The 5810-nt window shown below is 42.4% G+C and overlaps 1 pseudogene; it reads left to right on the top strand.

Annotated features, from left to right (window-relative positions):
• The first annotated feature begins 3891 nt into the window (after positions 1 to 3891).
• On the top strand, positions 3892 to 4382 carry LOC108519616 (probable ribosome biogenesis protein RLP24 pseudogene; annotated as a pseudogene).
• The last annotated feature ends 1428 nt before the right edge of the window (positions 4383 to 5810 follow it).

Here is a 5810-nt window from a genome sequence, read left to right as displayed (position 1 = left end):
CTTGGCTCCGAGTTGAAACTTAGTCTTTTAACGAAACAGACTGTATTAGTGCATTCCCACAATGTTATAAAAATACTAACCAAGAGTGGGTAATTTGTAAACAATGGAGGTTTAATTGACTCATGGTTCTGCATGGCTGGGGAGGTCTCAGGAAACTTATAATCATGGTGAAAGCAGAAGTAGGCATGTCTTACATAGCAGCAGGTGAGAGAGAGCATGGAAGAACAGGGAAAACTGCCTTATAAGACCATCAGGTCTCATGAGAACTCACTATCCCAAGAACAGCATGGGGGAAACCGCCCCATAATCAAATCATTTCCCACCAGGTCTCTTCGTAAACACCTGGGGATTACAATTCAAGATGAGATATGAGTGGGGATGCAAAGCCTAACTATATCCTTCCACCCCTGGCCTCTCCCAAATCTCATGTCCCTTTGACATTTTAAAACAAATCATGCCTTCACAACAGTCCCCCCAAGTCTTAATTTATTCCAGCATTAACCCAAAAGTCCAAATCCAAAGTCTCATCTGAGACAAGGAAAGTCTTTTCTGCTCAGCAGCCTGTAAAATTAAAAGCCAGTTAGTTACTTCCAAGATACAATGGAGGTACAGGCACTGGATAAATGCTCCCATTCCAAATGGGAGAAATTAGCTAAAACAAAGGGGCTACAGGCCACATGCAAGTCTAAAATCCATGGGGCAATCATTAAATCTTAAAGCACTGAAATAATCTCCTTTGACTTTGTGTCTCACATCCAGGTCACGCGGATGAAAGAAGAGGTGGGCTCCCACAGCCTTGAGGAGCTTCACTCCTGTGGTTTCGCAGGGTACAGCTCCTGCCCCTTGGCTACTTTCACAGGCTGGCATTAAGTATCTTTGGCTTTTTGAGGTGCATGGTGCAAGCTGTTGGTGGATCTAGCATTCTAGGGTCTGGAGGATGGTGGCCTTCTTTTCACAGCTCCACTAGGCAGTACCCCAGTGCTGACTCTGTATAAGGGCTCCAACCCCAAATTTCCCTTCCACACTGCCCTAGCAGAGGTTTGCTATGAGGGGTCCACCTCTGCAGTGAACTTCTGCCTAGACATCGAGGCATTTCCAGGCATTCTCCGAAAGCTAGGGGGAGGTTCCCAAACCTCAGTTCCTAACTTCTGTGCACTTGCAGACCTACCACCACATGGAAGCTACCAAGGATTGGGGCTTGCACCCTCTGAAAAAATGTCCCGAGTTGTATGTTGGCATCTTTTAGTCATGGCTGGGACAGAAAGCACCATGTCCTGAGGTTGCACACAACAGGGGAGCCCTGGACCCAGCCCACAGAACCATTTTTCTGCCCCAGGTTTCTGGGCCTGTGATGGGAGGGGCTGCTGTGAAGTTCTCTGACATGTCCTGGAGACATTTTTTCCATTGTCTTGGCTCCTTGTTACTTTTGCAAGTTTCTGCAGCTGGCTTGAATTTCTTCCCAGAAAATGAATTTTCCTTTTCTACTGCATCATAAGGCAGCACATTTTCCAAACTGTTATGCTCTGCTTCCCTTTTAAACATACGTTCTTGGCTGGGGATGGTGGCTCACGCCTGTAATCCCAGCACATTGGGAGGACGAGGCGGGTGGATTTGAGGTCAGGAGTTCAAGATCATCCTGGCTAACATGGTGAAACCCTGTCTCTACTAAAAATAAACAAGTTAGCCAGGCAGTAGTGGCGTGTGCCTGTAATCCCAGCTACTTGGGAGGCTGGGGCAGGAGAATTGTTTGAACCTGGGAGGCAGAGGTTGTGCTGAGCCGAGATTGTGCCACTGCACTCCACTCTGAGCAAGAGAGTGTCTGAAAAATAAACAAACAAACAAACAAACAAACATAATTTCCAATTTTATGTTTTAAATTTATTTTTTTTGAAACGGAGTCTCCCGCTATTGCCCAGGCTGAAGTGCAGTGGTGCCATCTGGGCTCACTGCAACCTCCACCTCCCCGGTTCAAGCAATTCTCCTGCCTTAGCCTCCTGAGTAGCTGGGACTACAAGCGCCCACCACCACGCTCAGCTAATTTTTGTCTATATAGATATACACATTTCTTTTTTTTTTGAGACAGTCTTGCACTGTTGCCCAGGCTGGATGGTGCAGCGGCACGATCTCGGCTCACTGCAAGCTCCACCTCCAAGTCTCACGCCATTCTCCTGCCTCAGCCTCCCGAGTAGCTGAGACTCCAGAGGTGCACAACCACGCCCGGCTAATTTTTTTTTTTTTTTGTATTTTTAGTAGAGACGGGGTTTCACCATTTTAGCCAGGATGATCTCGATCTCCTGACCTCATGATCCACCTGATTCAGCCTCCCAAAGTGCTGGGATTACAGGCGTGAGCCACTGCGCCCAGCCTAATTTTTGTATTTTTAGTGGAGACAGAGTTTCGCCAAGTTGGCCAGGCTGGTCTTGAACTCCTGACCTCAGGTGATCCACCTGCCTCAGCCTCTTAAAGTGCTGGGAGGTTCCAATTTTAAATAATCTCTTTGTGAATGCATAAAACTGAATGCTTTCAGAATAACCCAGGTCACATCTTGAATGCTTTGATGCTTAGAAATGTCTCCTACCAGATATCCTAAATCATCTCTCTGAAGTTCAAAGTTTCACACCATCTCTAGGGCAGGGGCAAAATACCACCAGCCTCTTTGCTAAAACATAGCAGGAGTGACCTTTACTCTAGGTCCCAATAAGTTTCTCATCTCCATCTGAGACCACCTCTGCCTAGACTTCATTGTTTAAATCACTATCAGCATTTTGGTCAAAATCGTTCAACAAGTCTCTAGGAAGCTCCAAACTGTCCCACATCTTCCTGTCTTCTTCTGAGCTCTCCAGATTCCTACAACCTCTGCCCACTACCCAGTTCCATAGTCATCTCAACATTTTCAAGTATCCTTATAGCGGTACCCTACTCTATGCAGTACCAATTTCCTGTATTAGTTCATTTTCACACTGCTATAAAGATACTACCTGAGGTCAGGCGCAGTAGCTCATGCGCGTAATCACAGTACTTTGGGAGGGTCAGGCAGGTAGATCACCTGAAGTCAGGAGTTTGAGAGCAGCCTGGTCAACATGGCAAAACCCTGTCTCTACTAAAAATACAAAAATTAGCTGGGCATGGTGGCATACACCTGTAGTCCCACGGAACCAGGAGGTTGAAAAGGAGAATCACTTGAACCTGGGAAGTGGAGGCTGCAGTGAGCCAAGATCATACCACTGCCCTCCATCCAGGGTGACAGAGTGAGACCCTATCTCAAAAACAAAACAAACAAACAAACAAAAAATACCACCCAAGACTGAATAATTTCTTTTTTTTCTTGAGACGAAGTTTCGCTCTTTAGCCCAGGCTGGAGTGAAGTGGTGCAGTCTTGGCTTACTGCAACCTCCACCTCCCAGGTTCAAGTGATTTTCCTGTCTCAGCCTCCTGAGTAGCTGGGATTACAGGCACCCGCTACCATGCCTGACTAATTTTGTATTTTTAGTAGAGATGGGATTTCGCCATGTCAGCCAGGCTGGTCTCAAACTTGACCTCAGGTAATCCACCCACCTCGGCCTCCTAAAGTGCTAGGATTACAGGCATGAGGCACCGCCCCGGCCAAGACTGGAAAATTTATAAACAAAGTTTAATTGACTCATAGTTCCACATGGCCAGGAAGGCCTCATGAAACTTACAATCACAGCAGAAAAGGAAGCAGGCACATCTTACACAGTGACAGGTGAGAAAGGCTGTGCAAGAGCAGGGAAAACTGCCTTATCTCTGATAAACATCATTGTAAAAATCCTCAAGAGAATACTAGAAAATCAAATTCAACAACACATTAAATACATCATTCAACTTCCTCTCAAGCTTGGCATTCAGTCGGTGGGGACCCACGGATTCGACATGCATGTCAAGATGTGTTATTTCTGTTTGGGGCCCATCTATCCTGGCCATGGCATGATGTTCATCTGCAATGATTGCAAGGTGTTCAGATTTTGTAATCTAAATGTCATAAAAACTTTAAAAAGAAGTGCAATCCTCGCAAAGTTAGGTAGACCAAAGTATTCCGTCTGAAAAGCAACTGGTAAAGAGCTTACAGTGGGTAGTTCATTTGAATTTGAAAAACGTAGAAATGAACCTATCAAATACCAGCGAGAGCTATGGAATAAAACTATTGATGCAATAAAGAGAGTTGAAGAGATCAAACAGAAACACCAAGCTAAATTTATAATGAACAGATTGAAGAAAAAGAAAGAGCTACAGAATGTTCAGGATATCAAAGAAGTCAAGCAAAACATTCATCTTATCCGAGCCTTGCAGGCAAAGGGAAGCAGCTGAAAGAGAAAATGGTACAGCAGTTACAAGAGGATGTGGACATGGAAGACATTTCTTAAAAATCTCTGTAACCATTTATATACATTTGAAAATGTCCTTGGAGAATTGGAACTGCTAAATTATTGGTTTATTTTTTACATAAGGTCACTTAAATGAAAAGTGATTAAAATATATCTTTCCTACATTGTTATCTGTAAAACATCAGATATTACGGATGTCAGACTGCATCCAGTGTTAAATCTTCACTGATAGATGTACTTATTTAAATCATGAAAATTCTACTTATAACTATAGAAGTGAATTGTGAACGTAAAATGGTTATGCCATTTGGACAGTGGCACTAGGCAGCATTTGCAATAATAATAATGGCAAAAAGTCATGGCTAGTGATATATAAAAAATATTCTTTGCAGTAAAATATTCCCTTTATTAATGTTATAAAAGGGGGATATGGCCGGGCACTGTGGCTCACGCCTGTAATCCCAGCACTTTGGGAGGCAGAGGCAGGCAGATCACCTGAGGTCAGGAGTTCGAAATCAGCCTGGCCAACATGGTAAAACTAAAATTAGTCTCTACTAAAACTACAAAAAATTAGCCAGGCGCAGTGGTGGGCACCTGTAATCCCAGCTACTCTGGAGGCTGAGGCAGGAGAATCGCTTGAACCCAGGAGGTGGATGTTGCAGTTAGCCGAGATCGCCCCATTGCACTCCAGCCTGGGTGACAGAGTGAGACTTTATCTCAAAAAAAAAAAAAAAAAAAAAAAAGGGGGGGGCAAAAAAAAAAAAAAAAAAAAAAAAGTGGGGGGCAGATACAAGGAACTAACAATTTGTATGACCGTGTCAAGTATTATTTTGATTTTAGTATACCCTGTTTTGGTTTATTTGCATCTTAGAAAGCATAATGGCATTGTTCGATGAAGTCTAATTATGCTGGACTGTTTTGACCTGATTTAACCATTCTGATAGATAATTGTGGAAGTTGGGGATGAGAACTGAATAATCTTTGCCTGGAATAGCACTACACTCTAGAATTTTCACTTTGGAGGATATTCAGTTCTAACTTGTGATTCCTGATAGAACAAACTTTATTCTTCTAGCCTAGCAATGATCTAGAAGCAGAGGAATCCCAGTGCCTTTTAAAAGTTATTATGTGGTTTTCTTTAAAAAAAAAAAAAAAAATCCTGTTTTTGTAAAGTAGAATTTATGGGTACAACATCTGTTCATTATTTGCACATAAAATAAAACCATTTTAAAAGTAAAAAATAAATTAAATAAATAAATAAATAAATAAAAGATCATTCATCATGACCAACTGGAATTTGTTTGAGGGATAAAAAGATGGTTCAACATACACAAATCAATCAACGTGATACATTATATGAACATAATTGAAGACAAATCCTTATGAATATTTTAAGTAATGCTTAAAATACATGTGATAAAATTTAACATTGCTTCATAAGAAAACCCTAAAAAAAATAGGTATAGA

This window comes from Rhinopithecus bieti, unplaced genomic scaffold (assembly GCF_001698545.2).
Source record: "Rhinopithecus bieti isolate Rb0 unplaced genomic scaffold, ASM169854v2 scaffold_48678, whole genome shotgun sequence".
NCBI lineage: Eukaryota > Metazoa > Chordata > Mammalia > Primates > Cercopithecidae > Rhinopithecus > Rhinopithecus bieti.
The sequence above is the reverse complement of the archived record's forward strand: the minus strand, read 5'-3'. Positions and strand labels throughout refer to the sequence as shown.